The sequence below is a fragment of the Oryctolagus cuniculus genome, chromosome 12 (assembly GCF_964237555.1).
Source record: "Oryctolagus cuniculus chromosome 12, mOryCun1.1, whole genome shotgun sequence".
In the NCBI taxonomy this organism is placed as follows: domain Eukaryota; kingdom Metazoa; phylum Chordata; class Mammalia; order Lagomorpha; family Leporidae; genus Oryctolagus; species Oryctolagus cuniculus.
Window position 1 is genome coordinate 41,830,406 of NC_091443.1, and position 15,625 is coordinate 41,846,030.

At 40.6% G+C, this 15,625-nt stretch overlaps 1 protein-coding gene across 10 annotated transcripts in view; it reads right to left on the reverse strand.

Moving 5' to 3' along the window:
- The window catches only part of NPAS3 (neuronal PAS domain protein 3), a 927,347-nt gene that overhangs the window by 184,830 nt on the left and 726,892 nt on the right, over positions 1-15,625 (reverse strand). The window lies entirely within an intron of this gene.

The window sequence follows — 15,625 nt, forward strand, 5'->3', positions numbered from 1 at the left end:
AGGGAAACAGGGTGTGAATCAAGAAGGTTAGGAGGGGGACAGAGAGAGAAATCTCTCATCTGCTGGGTTTACTCTCCAGATGCCAGGAATAGCCAAGGCTGGACTAGGATTCAACCCAGGACTCCCACATGGATGGCAGTGACCCAAGTACTTGAGCCATCTCCTGCTGTCTGCTAGGGTGCACATTAATAGAAACTGGAATCAGAAGTGGAGCTAGGTCTTAAACCCAGGCACTCTGATATGGGATGTGGGTGTCTTAACTGCTGTACCAAAGGCCTGCTCCTATTTTTTTTTAAGAATGTTAACATGTTATAATATCACATTAAACACTTAATTCAATTCAAAACCAAAGTTTTATTTCCTTCCTAAAACTTTTCCCTAGCTCGAAGTATCTTTCCATGATATCTATAAATGTAACTTCTTAAAAAGAGTTCCAAGTTCCCTTCAACTTCATTTTTACCATCTACTGTGTTATTTATTTTAATCCTACTTCATTATTGGAAAGTTCCCAAGGGCAGAAGCCAAGTCTCAGATAACTTTAACACATACCAGTCATTGGCATAGTTTTGGTTACCTAATCATCAAAATGATTAATTTGCAATAAAAATCATATATATGTGAAAACCTTTTGCTGGTGGTAAAACATTCATACCTTATTTCCTAGCAGGCTTATTGGAGGACATGTCAGTCCATTTTAGCTTTGGATTGCTCACAAAAATAGTAAGACTCCAACCTCACTATAACTGTGTATACCAACTTTTTTGAACTCTCCTTCATTAGATATTTGACATTTTGAGAAACTGATTGCCTGTTTCTCAAACTAAATGGAATTAAATTAGTAAGGTCAATCTGTAGCCAGAAGAAATAACTTTGTAGCCCAAGTAAACATAAGAAGAGGCACAGAACAAAGAAAAATATGGGGCATTATAATTGACCAGTTATGTCTATAATGATAAATTAAAAATTAGGTTCTAAATACAAGTTAAAAGGAGGGAGGCTCTATTTTTCATATACTTTGTCTTTTCTGAAGTCAATTTACTTTAAAACCTAGCTCCCATTCATCTTTGGCACTTCTTTGAAATCGGTGTCTTTCTCTATTAGACCCAGACTTATGTATACAAGCACATGTATACACTGTACCTCTCCCTGTCTTCCTGTTCTCACAATAACCCGGCTGCATTTTCAGACAGACTTACTTTTTCTGGGTGTGAGGCCAGAAGTGGGAGAATGAAGGACCTCTACAAGTCCATTTTCATAATAGAATTCTGTTGTTCTGGAATGATTTATTTTTGAATAAGGAAAAATGTAAGGAACTTGGAACACAGACAGAAGTACCTTCTCATCAAAGGTTGTCTATCGTTTCATGAATCACATGTGATGGATGAGATTTATGAATTAGAATCCGTGTCAAAAGATTTACAACGTACTAAATTAGTTATGACATCTTCTCGTCGGCACGCATAAACTTTCAACAAGATATCTACATCATCACCACAGGAGCATGGCCAGCCCAAGTCCTTCACTTCACGCACACATCCAGACCCTGTCATTCCACTTGATGAATTCTTGAAGGAATGGGCCTCAGATCAATTAAAATAAACACCACAAGCTGATTTATCAAATCTTTTCTGAATGCTCTCAGAAAATGTCAAAAATCTGATCCATTGACAGAGAAAAGTCAGAGAATCGTGGCAGCCTATGGGATCACAAGACCTTTTCAAAACCATCATAAATCACCACAGAAAACAAATGGGGCACCATGTGATAAGATTTCTTCTGACAGCTTTGCCTCAACAAGACATATATGAGATAAATGGATACCTTCGTCTATACCCGATTGCCCGTTTACAAAGTTCCAAGTTGTCAAACTGTAAAATACACCACTATCAAAGTCCTTCCAAATAATACACCTTTTTTGGGTATATGAGAGTAGACTTCAAAATAACATCCCGTTCGGTTCTATTTCATTCTTTCAAGCTACGTAATATAATATCCCCGCCGACGTGTAGTTCTCTGGAAGAAAACATGCACCCACACGCTTGCGTGTACACGCACGCAGCAGGTTTCGCATTTACCTTCATATATGCCCTTATCTGAGTGAATGAAACGTTCCCCCCTTTCCCTTATTAAAAGAAAACTGCTTTCTAGTGCTAAACTGCATCTAATCAAGGTCTCCTTCGGGTTTTTTTTTTTTTAATCATCTCAGTCTTGTCTCATTTATATAGGTTAACAGCAGCTTTCCAGACAAGCAATAACAGTTAACTTATTCTTCCAATCTACTTCTGGAAGAGAGAACTGTGACCATTAATGAATTTCTGCAAGAGTGACTGAAACCTATAGGTGTAATAAATGCAACAGGTTTTGGATTTCATAGTAAATTTCATAATAGATTTTAATTATAAATTATGACTCATATTCCTCTATGGGGGCAGATAAAGAGTCACATTAATAACAGAAATTTCATATGATAGATGGAGCTGATTTTTCTGATTCAAAGAAGCCAAAGAACCTCTTTCCCAAAGAGAGACTGAAATCTGGATCAAAGGAATGCTATCTATAAATTACTGTTGATTATGAACATTTGGAAACAGTAAAAAAAGAAACTTAGCCTAGTCTTAAGGGTTTCAGATTCTACTGAACTTTCAAAGAGCAATAAATCCAATGGAATAGAGAACCAGTTCCCTGTGCTGTCCCCACAACCCCAAGTACCTCATGCTGCTTCTCTTTCTATACATTTAAGGCCTTCCTCAAATCCTACTTCCTCAGGAATCTTCTTCAACTACAGGTCTGATCTGTTGGACTGCTAATCCAAGTTGTACTCACTAGAAAAGTTATCTTGCAATTCCAGGCCTTGCAACTTACCAGTTTCTATAAACTACGGTAAATTCATCAATTTTAACAGTAGGAAATATATCGTTGCTATTGAATATCTGGGATTGGCATCTAGAATCATATTGGAGTGGATATCCTAAACCATAGTACAATATTTGACACCTTGCTGTTCATGATGGGTGAGAGAAAATGCATTGTTAATTTTGGTTTTTTAATTTTTGGTAGTTGACCCAAGGATTTTATCTGCTCCACCAGTTCTGCTGAGTACCTGCTGTCTCTCCGGCACAGGACTGTATCTCAGAGTTACCACGCTCAAAAGCTCTCACTGAGTAACATTAGGCAGTTAGCAATGGAGAGATGGAAGTGTCGCCCATTTTTTCCCTTAACTTTTCAGTAATTTTGAGGCTATTAGTAGAGAAGGGAAATAGCAAAAACTCTTAGAGACCTATCTCTGCCATTTAAGGCATCACAGGATGATCTTCACATATTAGGCAAGCCAACAGGAAGAGAAGACCCTAACTCACTCCTGCTACGTCTAAATGGAGACGATCCCAATGATCTAATACATTCTAGATCTGTGTAGATCCACCCAAATCTCAGGGCCTCTGGTCATTACTGTAAAATCCATTAATTTTGGAAAAAAAAAGAGAGAGAGAGAATAGAAAGCACATTACTCCTGATCCACACAAAGCAAATGTGCTATGTTTACTTCAGAACCAAGAGAGATACAACAAAGATTACAGCTGGAGAAAAGCCCTCGGATGTTCGCAAGATCTTAATCCCAGCCTCTACAGCCACAGGTCACATCTCTGAGGAAATGTGGGTGTGTGGCTCTCTTTTCTTCCTGAATTTCTTCCCATCTGGGGACTTTCTTTCCCAAGGAGCGAGCCATGAGTTCATCCCATGGCCTTCAAGTGCTCTTGTAGCCTGCTAATTTCAAAATTCCAACTAAAAAGACAAGACTTTGCTATGAGTCAGTAAATGGAATACATTAATAATGCTTGAGTGTCTGGCCCCTTTCCAGCCCTGAGAACTTGACCATGCTCGCTGCAACGGAGCCTTCGATTTTTTGTTTAGTGTAAAGGAAAATTACCCTATACGGCTTTTAACTCCCCAAGGCTATCCCTAAAAGCCTTGCTCAAACTTCTAAGGTGCCTGGACTTGTATCTGAGCTTAGAAAAGCTGTTGGCAAATCCCAGGGAAAATTTTTGACAGATTCATCTTTTAGCCTTTGGGAAAGTGGAGGTGCTGCAGGCAAGATATTTGATTAATGCCATGAAAAAATAGTGTTGCTGGCACAGCTGGTATGTTGGGAGAAAAATTCATCACTAACTCTAAAACTGCCATGTAATTTTCTACCCACAGTTCTTTTCCTCACTTGACAGAAGATTTGCACAGGACAGACTCAGCTGACAGAGGACAAGTCAGCCAGATGTTGAGGTATCTCTAAACATGACAGATCACTATGTTTTAGCTCAGATTAATTCGCTTATTAGAGGTAGACCTAAATCACTGGTCATTGTCAAATCAGTTGTCACCACCAGCAAATCATGTCACTTTTCTGAACAAAAATAGTTGCAGTTTTAAAGAGTTGCTCTAACCTCAGCCCCTCCGTGCTAAGAGTGAGATTCCGACAAAAAGCACAGAGTCTTTCTCTGCACCAAGGCAACCGTGTGAACATGTTCAGCTCCATGCTGGCAGCTACTCCACCATTTACAGGTACAGGAAGAGAGGCTGGGACCTCAGACTGACAGCTGCCATGCTCAGAACTGCTGTGTGTCTGACCTTCCGCTCGCCCTGTTCCCTGCTTTGCAGCTCCAGAGAACTCCATGGAACATTCCCAGGTTCCTGATGTCAGCCAGTGGCCCAAGGTAAACACATATTTGTTCAACAATAAAGAAAATGTCAAGAACGTCTTTCAGGATGAGCAGGTCGCTGGAACTCTGTTGCAAAAGTTCATTCAAAGCACATCATGGCTTACCCTGTGAGGGCTTGGAGACCATCACAAAATGCATGGTGCTTCTTAACTCAACTCTAACTCTCAACAGGCCAGTTGTGCAATTTATGAAATCAGGACTACAGCTGGCCCCAGAGTTGGCAGGTTTTTCTTTTCCTTAAGTGATCATATCTGTTAATTCAGTTTTTTTCACGAACTTGTGAAAATCTTTATTCTCGTATTTGAAAAGGAGGGGAAGACAGAGACAGAGAGAGAGAGACAGAGAGAGAGACTTATCATCCAATGGCTTACTCCTTAAAAGCCTGAAAGAGCCTGGACTGCTGTCAGGAGTCCAGAACTCAGCTCAGGACTTCCATATGTTTGGCGAGGACCCAGGTTCGTGAGCCTTCTCCTGCCATCTCCCAGGGAGGTAGAATCAGAAACAGAGAGAGCCAGGACTCAAACCCAGGCACTTTGATATGGGATGTGGGCATCCAAATAGGCATCTTAACAGCTATGCCACATGCCTGCTGCAGAATTGGTAGGTTTAAGAAGTGTGTCAAGGGGTAAGTAAGCCACAGAAAATTGCTAGTATCTTTATCCCATGAAGCTGAGGTGAGGAACGCTGGCCAAAGGAACAGGAGACAATTTGGCACCACCAGGCTTGTACCATACAGCTGCCTTGTGCAGAGAAAATGGACCATGCAGCGGGCTCATCAGGAACTAACATTCCTGAGAGTACAATACCCTTTAAAAATACAATACATTGAAGAAAAGGACCACCATTAAAAAGATAGTATCTCTGCCTCTGGAATTTTTCCTTTTCTCGTAAAGACCACAATTTAGTAAACAACTATTGGTAGGGCAGTCCCGATGCAATGGGAAGAAATAAATGGGTATGGGGTGTACCCTGGACACCTATTTCTCACTTTGTTGAAGGTCTCCACCCAACAAGCCAGTTCATTGTACTACACTTCAACACGACTCAAAAATTCAGGAAAAAGTCACATGAAATGGAAAGATGAGTAACAGACAGATAAATTAAGTCAGAACTAAAGTGGGAATCACCTCTGTTTGCCCACACTGCTGTTCATAGTACTTCTATTTGCAGAGTCACGGTCTCCAGGATTGACACACTGAGGTGACCTTTGAGCATCCCTTCTCTCTTTTTCTTTCCTCTCCTGATATCAAATTAGTACCCAAGTCCTTGATTACTCCTCCTTAGCCCCTTTCTAAGCCCACAGCCCATGACCAATTCCAGCCTTGCACACCGGCAAGCACTGCTGTCACAGCACCTTGACCTTGCTGCCTCGTCAATCTTCCTGCTTCCATACTCCATCCTCTGCACTGCAGCCTGAACTGCTCCTAGCTTACACCTTCCCTGCAAAAGCAGACAGTGCCTTTCTCTTGCCTATCAGATGATGCTTCAACTCTTTACCTTGTATTGATCATTCTCTCAGGTCAGATCCTGACCATGTTTACTGCCTACTGCTCAGGCCATGGTGTGTTATTTATAGTCCTCCGTGTTGCCATTTGCCATCTCACTACCATTTCATCTAATGTTCCCTTCACTTAGAATGGCCCATTTCTCACCTTGAACCTCACAGAACTGCTACATCAATTCTTTAAGACCAGTCCTCGTGTGCCCTCTTCTCTGAATTCTTCATTACATCCCCTTCTCCTCTCAACTTGCATGGTTTATTTCCCCCAACAATCCTTACACTAAAATAGCTTCTTAAATAGTTTTTATTTATTTTCCAGGCACAGAGTCAGAGGAGAGAGAGCGAGAGCGAGGAAGACATACATACACGAAGAGACACATAGAGATTTTTTTTGTCTCTTGGTTCACTTCAAATGCCTGCAACAGCCAACTCCAGGAGCCTGGAACTGAATCCAGATCTTCCATGTGGGTGGCCTTGGGACATCACCCACTGCCTATCAGGGGGTGCATTAGCAGGGAGCTGGAATCAGAAGTGGATCTGGGACACAAACCCAAGCCCTCTGATATGGAAGGCAGGTGTCCCAAGTAGCATCCTAACTGCTGTGCCAGACATCTCAGTCTCTAATAATTTCTCATATGTACTAAATAATAAAGCCTTTGGGAATCTGGATGAAGAAAAAGTCTCCTTTGTTTTCCTGTAACTTTTAACTACACAGTTATTCAAAACATACTTTGAATGATTGATTTGAGAAAGTTTCAGTTAAAGAAACCTTCTAGGAGCCTCTGTTGCTTACACTGAATTTGGAGCATGGCGGCGGAATAACTAGGGAATGGCTAGTTGACAAACTGTACTTTACACTGCTGAGGTCTGTGACCCCAAGTGCCTAAGCCTCTGGTTTCTGAACCAGGCCGAATTCCTGCTTGAAATACCAGTAGGGATGCAAGTCCTGCAGGGAGAAAAATGGTCCAACCCTTCACCTGCATCCTTCCTCCCCTGGGTTCTGCTCCTTCTCTCCAGGCTGCCAGTTGGGGCATCGTGAGGAATCGGGTGAGGATGCTTGCCCCTTCCCATCAACATCCTCCATAAACATCATTCTCAAGTTATATTTGAAAATATATATAGAAAGCTCTAGGGAACTTTACACTTTGCCTCTTTAGCCACTGCTTCTACTGATATTTTGGGATTCTACTAAGTATTAGGAACCATAACCCCGCAAGAGTCCCAACCCAGAGATACTTCACAATTACCCTTCAATCAGTTCATAAGTAGTTTCTAATTGTTTAACAAGCTTCCAGTGACATGCTTCAAATAAATGACTGCAAAATACTTTTGCATGAGTATGGGTTTAGTGGATAATTCTCTATTTTGTAACTTTGAGTTTTCCAGGACTCTATTTTTTTTTTAACAGCTTAGAATACTTTAGTTTTGTGATGGACACCATAAAAGCTTAAGTCATGCAAGAGTCTTCTGGGGGATAACACATGGGATAGAATGAATTTCTGGCCTTAAGGAATTTAGAATCTGACAGGTAGGGGCGATAAGACAAGCACACGTGTAAGTATCCTACTTGGCAGAAAAAAAGAGCCATCATGAAAATATACACAGAGCAGCAATGAGGTCCATAAAAGAGACTTGGAGGCTTTGAGGTCAAAGATGGTATCATAACAAAGAGATTTAAAGGGATGAAGAGGTAAACCATGAATTCCTGAAAGGCTCTGTGGAGGAGGGTGCGAAGGATGCCCGCTGGTGACTGATGAGACAAGGGGAGAAGGCTGGTACAGGCAGATACGTGGTGGTCAGAGCCACGGACTCCCAACTCCGAATGATGGGTCTGGAGCTTGGCTACAGGGAAGGTGGAGCATCAGGAGACCGTGCTGATGTAGGGATGGAATGTGGCCCACAGATTCCAGGCGTGGTTACTAAGCAACACACTGTATAGTGGGAAAAGGGCACAGAGAACACACTGTGGGAAGCCCTGGGATTTGGGGCTGCAAAGGTTGATTTGGGGATGTGGAAAAGCTGAACAAACTTCATTTCTTGGGATCTCGGTCTTCTTGGGAGCAGGAAGAAGGCTCACCTTGTGATCTCAGCACACTGGGCTCGCAAGTCCTCAGAGGATCTCTGTTTCCTATGGAGTCAGACCCAGGTCCAGAGATTCTAAGTGGCCTGCTTTGAAAGCAGGGTTGGTATGGCCGGGAGCATGTGCCCTGCAGTTGGGCTGTCTGATGAGCTCTCGTTTTCCCATCTATGAAATGTGTGAGTTTGGGCTCCTCAATTTCTCTGCCCTTTTTTTTTAAAATTTTATTTAATGAACATAAATTTCCAAAGTACAGCTTATGGATTACAATAGCCCCCCCCCCCATAATTTCCTTCCCACCCACAACACTCCCCTCTCCCACTCCCTCTCCCCTTCCATTCACATCAAGATTAATTTTCAATTATCTTTATATACAGATCTCTGCCCTTTTTACTATCCATATTTGAATCTCTACTGATATAAACATAGTATTCACTCAACAAAGCACATGTTGAATTACATTTTCAATTACCTTACATTACTGCCTGATCTCTACCAGGAATTACAAAATATGATACAAAAACAGCAGGTTCGGGGAAGTCTGGTTTTGTAGGTTGATGGGGCTTTCACACCTTTTGTTCCTCTTCAAAGTACAAGGTCAAGAAAAAGAAGGAGGAAAACATAAAACTCCCGAGATTCTTTCTTCAGAGATTCTACTTTGTTAAAAATTGTGAAGGAGTAGCTTCAGATTTCTCACCCTGGTATACACACATTGTTTTGGGATAAATCTCTATCTGTATAAATAATCTATATCTATAAACCTATATCCAGATAAATCTCTGTTTTGGGGGTGCAGCATGCAGGGAGGTTCATCTAAGCGGATATGAGGGTACTCCAGAAGGTTCATGGAAAATGGAATTAAAAGATGTTTATCTTGGTGCAAAAAGTTCTGAAATCCATGCATACTTTTTTCCTAATGTATCTCCTATTTCTTCTATCTTTTAATGGCTTTTTTTCCAAAATGTCAACGTTGTGCTTAAGTAAGATGCTGTACTTTAAAAGTCCTCCATTTTTCTTATTCTGAACCTACCACTGGCACACAAACAAACAAAAAATATCTTTAAAAGCCTGTATGGGGCAGGTGTTGTGAAACAGTGGGGTAAGCCCCTGTTTGGGATGCTTAGCCTATTCCTCCACTTAATCCAGCTGCCTGCTAATGCCTCCTGGTAGGAAGCAGTTGATGGCTCAAGTCCTTGGGCCCTCTCCATGCATGTGGGAGACTCGGATGAAGTTCTGGGCTCCTGGCTTCAGTCTGGTCCAGGCAGTTGCAGGCATCTGGGGAGTGAATCATCAGATGGAAGATTCTCTCTCTCTCTCTCTCTCTCTCTCTCTCTCTCTCTCTTTCAAGTAGATGAAAATAAATAAACCCTTTTGTTAAACAAAGTGCATATTTATTTTGCAGCAATAGTATCTTTTAAAGCCAGATGAATTACAATTCCTCTAAGGATGAATTTGATTAATTTAAAAAAGAGTGATGTAAACGCTTTGTAACTCTGCCACGGAACATCTGCTTGGAAATGGGATGTTCTTGCAGCGGTGAGGACTGAGTCTGCATCCAAGCAGGGGAGGAAAGACCACAGGAGTGGGAAGCCAGATTGCTGGGAGCAGCAAAGGGTCTCAGCTGCATGCACTGAGCCACTCAGCACAGAAGTGAATGGAGACAGGCAGGCTGAACGGTGGGGCACCACACAGGTAGGTTCCTATTCCTTCACTCTTTTCATTCTCCCCTGCAGGGGCCCTACCCACCTCTCCTGTCACAGCCAGTAGACACAGACGAGGGCAGTAAGGCACCCAGTGCACAGTGGTTGTGGGTGCAGGTGCCCCAGGCCCCATCCACCACTTGGGGTGGACCCCAGAGGCTCCGCCCAGAGCCTTTGCCCAACTTTCCGCCAGAGTCTACAAGACCATGCCACCCAGTTTCACATTTGTGTCTGAATAATTGACTCTATTTCCACTCAATAATTCGAATTTAATTTTTAAAGAGATAATTTCACTTATTTTGATTTCATGCTTTTCTGAAATTTCTTTAAAATTGATTGCATTAAGGTCCACTGAACAAATTTAAACAAATAGCCACAAAATATAAAATATTCATCTCATCTACCATTAAGAGAAAGCAATACAATGTGGCTAATTTTACTTGAACACTAAACATTAACAATGAAGCAATTTTTTGAAGCAAAAGGATAGCCTAGTTTGTCTTAAACAGAAAGATTTATTTTCACAAACTACCTCCAGTGCATAGGAATTACTGGAAAACATGCACACACTCAAGGAAAATGAGTCATATTGTTGAGTTATGCAGCTGCCTGAGGCATTCCAAGTGTTAGTCTTAGCTTTCCTGGAGGTCTATAAGTTCTGGAGTTCCACAGTTAACTCTCCTACTCTAAGATGGCCTGAAAACGCTCCTCCCAAGTAGGCACCACGTCTCACCTCTTCCTCTACAGTTTTTCTTCTTGTGTAACATGCACAGTTCAGGTGTGATCACGCAGGAGTTTAATGACAAACAGCAAAACAAAAGCAAAAGCCAGAAGTGTGGAGTGGCCTGTTCAGTATCAATTTATAGCCATCCTGCTTTGGTAGCACTCTGTTCTGCCATTGGTAGTTGGCCAAACATCTTCACAGATGTGCTCTTTCATACTAGGTACAGAATTTAGAATGCTAGTATTCTGGACCAGTCAAAGCTCTGTATTCTTAGCAAGATTCAGGGCTACTTTGAACTTGTAGGCTGACCTCTACCCAACTGCACTGATTATTTAGGAAGGAAAGAGTAGGGGATGATGTTAGATAGGCGATTCAGAACTTGGGAACTAGATGAGAATCAGGAGACACCTATGATTCTGTGAATGATTTCTCATCTACATCTTCCTCTTGGCTTTTAGGCGCACAGGAGAAAGATAAGAACAGTGATAATCTACTAGAAGAAAACTGCAATAGGCTCTCCCTATATTCTGTTGCCTTGAATTTTTGGATAAAATCTTTAGAGAAAAGCCTGCTCTACACTCCTCACTGAAATTCAGCATTGCTTGCAATCCCCTCTTCCTAGCTTCTTGCTAATTCATGACTGAGTATTTGGCGAAGATGTTATTCAGCTTCAGGCCTACTAACCTAGTGATCAAATGGAGCCGTGTTTGACTCTGGGATTAGGATAGAAACATGCCTAAGAGCTAAGTCTCATTTTCCAGCAAGTTTTGCCAAGTCATAGAAGTAGGAAATGAAATTTCTTTCAAGCCACATTGCGTTTGTGACATTATTTCATGATAATCAACATAAATAGTCAACAGTTTCATTTAAAAACTTGACATATTGATGAGAGAGCTATAAATTACTGAGAGGCACAATCAAAGAATTTTGTTTCTTGTGTGTTTTCTTTTTGTCATCTAAGAGCAATCTCAAGTTGTGGGTTTTCACAAAAACAATTTTTTTATAAAAAAATGAAAAAAGGGAGAAAAATCTTATTTTATGGGCTAATGAGAGCTAATGGCAGTGAAATTGCCAGGTGAGTTGATGAAGAGGAAGGTCACTAAGGATTACCTTCCAGGCAAGGTAAATGGAATTATTTAGTGACTTAATCCACAGAAGAAAAGCATAGTGCACTATCTAAACAGACATATACTCTTCTAGGAAGACACACCTGGGCTTGGCAGACAGAAATAGCTTAAGGTACCATTTCCCTTTTTATTAATACATTTATATTATTCAACTTTACAAGTCTTTGAACTCATTGGGTTGTCCGACTTATTTCAGAGGTTGGTTTGAGAGGCATCATGATGACCTATCATTACAGTAGGAAATGAAAAGCAAATGGCTGTCACTGACTTGGTAGTCAGAAAGTGATTTAAGAGATTACACGGTATCTCGTCTATGGAACTGAGGTCCCTACATCCCCTCCCCCACTCAGTAACATTACATTCGGGAAAGGAGATAAAGACTTAGATACACAAATGAGCAAGCTGAAGCCCCAGCTCTGGCTCTGAGCCATGTGTCCTTCACCCAGCATCAGGATACCTGGAGTAGGAAGCTCGAGGGCTCCTGATTGGCCCAGACAGAGTCAGAGCTCCGGCCCTGCAGAATGAGAGGAACAGTGTGTAATGAGGCATCAGTGCCCAGTGAAGAAAGGGGAAAGATGAAAAAGAATAAGAATTAGCCCCTGGTGCTGCAGAACACAGGAGACCCACAAAGGCTAATTTCAAATGGCTGGAGTTCTTACATCTTAGGGATGAACTTGCTTCTTGATGCACTTGTAACTCCCATTAATGTTAATGCTGCCAAGCCCACCGAGAAGAGAATATATAGCCCCTTAGTTTGCTTTCATCAGTTCACTTCCTCTTTTTTTTTTTTTTCCAGTGGAGAAAAAAAATCTGGCTACCTTTATGAATTAAGACAGGAACCTAGGATAATGCACAAAAACATTTGGGCTGAAAAAGAAAAACAGAATAACCCATGAGACATAAATCTTATCCCAAGTACGTCGAGGAGATGGTAGCTCCAGGAAAGCAGTGGAAAGAATCCTCTGCCAAGGTCTACACAATGGTCTTTCACATGATGAATTCAGAAAATCAGTAACATTATTTTTTCATTCGTGCCTTTCATCCAGCATCTCCTCCCCCTAAAACAGTCCTGCAGGAAAACTGTTAGGACCCATTCGTAAATAGTTGTGCAGTAGGGAAACGGGCGCAGGAGAAGCTTAGCTATTTTTTAAATTATGAGAATAATCCAGTGAGATAATGAGGATGACTTCTAGGTAGGGAAGTTCAGTGGTGAGAATCAAATGCCCACTATGGAAATGGAACCCAATACTCTGACCTTCAAAGCCACATTAGGCACAGCCCACACTATACCACTGAGAACGTACTCTATAATGTTCAACGTCTAAGTTTCTAGAGATACCTCCACATCATCAGTGAGTCAGTCATTAAATATTTCTGACAATCTTAGTGTGTAACTGACAAAGAATAAGCTGTATTTGTTTAAACTATCCAATTTGGTAAGTTTTGACATAATGAGGGTATTTCAAAATGTTCATGGAAAATACATGCTGTGAAAAAACTGTATGCTTTTCAAAACTATGTTGAAGCAAAATAAGCACATCTTTCCATTCCATTTCTCCACGAGCGTTTTGAAGTATCCTAGGATTTATACACTTGTGAAGTCTTCACACAATCAGGACAGTGAATAAATATATCCATCTCCTCCAGAAGTCTTCTCATGCCCTTTTGTAATACATCCCTTTTACTTTGAACCTCTCACTGCCAGCTTCATGCAACTCCTGAAACATATTTTTTAAAAAAACTATACATTAGTTTGTATTTCTTAGAATTTACACAAGGATACTTCAAAAACAGTTGTGGAATAATGGCATTAAAATTTATTTTAGTGGAAAACAATTTGAAATTCTTGTATGCAAAGAGGTCTTCCAAATTTTCACAGAAAATGCGGAATAGAAAAAAACGTGCATGTAATTAAAATTTTTAACCCAAAATAAATTCATCTTTTAATTCAAGTTTTCACATTTTGTGGTAGTCACATACATAATGAGACCTCATGATGATTTTCATTTTCATTTCTCTAAACACCAATGATACTTGTACATCTTTAAAGTCCTTCCCTGTCAGTTGTATACCTCCACTGGTGAAATGCTGGTTCAAATATTTTGCACAGTTTTTAATTGGTTTTCTTTTTTTAAAATTTATTTTATTTATTTTAAAGGTAGAATTACACAGAGAAAGAGAGAGAAAGATCTTGCAACTGTTGATATACTTCCCAAATGGTTGCAATAGCTGGGACTGTGCCAGGCAGAAGCCAGGAGCCAGGAGCTTCTTCCAGGTCTCCCATGTGGTACATGTGGGTACAGGGGCCCAAGGACTTGGGCCGTCCTCCGCTGCTTTCCCAGGTGCGTTACCAGGGGAGCTGGATTGGAAGTGGAGCAGTGGGCACCCAAACCGGCACCCACACATAATGTTAGCATTGCAGGCAGAGACTTAACCCATTGTTCCACAATGCCAGTCACTGGTTTGTTTTCTTACAAGTGAGTTTTGAGAATTCTTCATATATTCAAGAAGTCTTGTCAGATACATGATCTATAAATATGTTTTTCCAGACTATGGTTTGTCTTTACAATGATACAGATCTTTGAACTTCAGAAGTTTTTAATTTCAATACATCCCAACTGGTCATTTTTTTTTAATGAATAACACTTTTGGTATCATATTTAAGTCATCTTTACCTAACCCAAGGTCACAAAATTGTCTTATTTTCTTCTTGAAGCACTGTATTTCTAGGCTTTACAGTCAAGTCCATGATCCCATTTGAACCAAATTTTTTATATGGTTAAAGGTATGGATCAAATGATTTTTTAAAATCTGCACACAAATATGTAATTTTTCTAGTACAATTTATTGCAAGACTTTTTTTTCCACCAGTAAATTGCCTTTGCACCTCTGTTGAGAATCAGTAGTCTATAACTGTATGCGTCTGTTCTATTGATAGACTGGTCTGATACCATGCCACTATCACAGTCTCCATCACTGGGATTTACAGTTATTCTTTTTTATTTTTAAAGATTTATTTTATTTATTTGCTACAAAGAGAGAAGGGGAGAGACAGAGAGAGGTCTTCCATCCTCTGACTCACTCCCCAAATGGCCACAATGTCTGGGGCTGGGCCAGATGGAAGGGGAGATGGAAGCCAAGAGCCAGGAGCTTCTTCTAGGTCTGTCACATGGGTGCAGGGGTCCAGGCACTTCGGTCATCTTTCGCTGCTTTCCCAGGCGCATTAACAGGGAGCTGGATTGGAACTAGAGCAGCTGGGACTGGAACTTGTGCCCATATTCCCGCTATGCCACATGCCAGCCCCTAGAGTTATTCTGAAAATTAGCTAGTGTCAGTCCTTCAACTTTGTTTTTCTTTTGGAAGGTTGTTTAAGTTATGCTGGAAACTTTCATGTCCCTGTGAATTTTAGAACAAGTTTGCCTTTGTATATAATTGTATTGAATCTATAGATCAGATTGGAGAGAAATAACATCTTAATATTACCAAGTCTTCTGACTCACAAAAGCGGTCTCTCTATTTATTTAGATCTTCAATTTCTCTCAGCAGTGTTTTATAGTTTTTAATGCATAGCAATTTCACAGATTTAATATATAGGACTTCGTCAGATTTCTCTTTAAGCTCCTAGGATAGCTGCAGTAAATGATATTGGTTTATTAATTTCAATTTGATTCTTACATATATAGGAAGATAGACATATCATTGATTTTTGTATATTGATCTTGCTCAACTCACTTCTAGTAGTCTTTTGTGGATTCAATCAGATATTATATCTGGATGATCACATTCA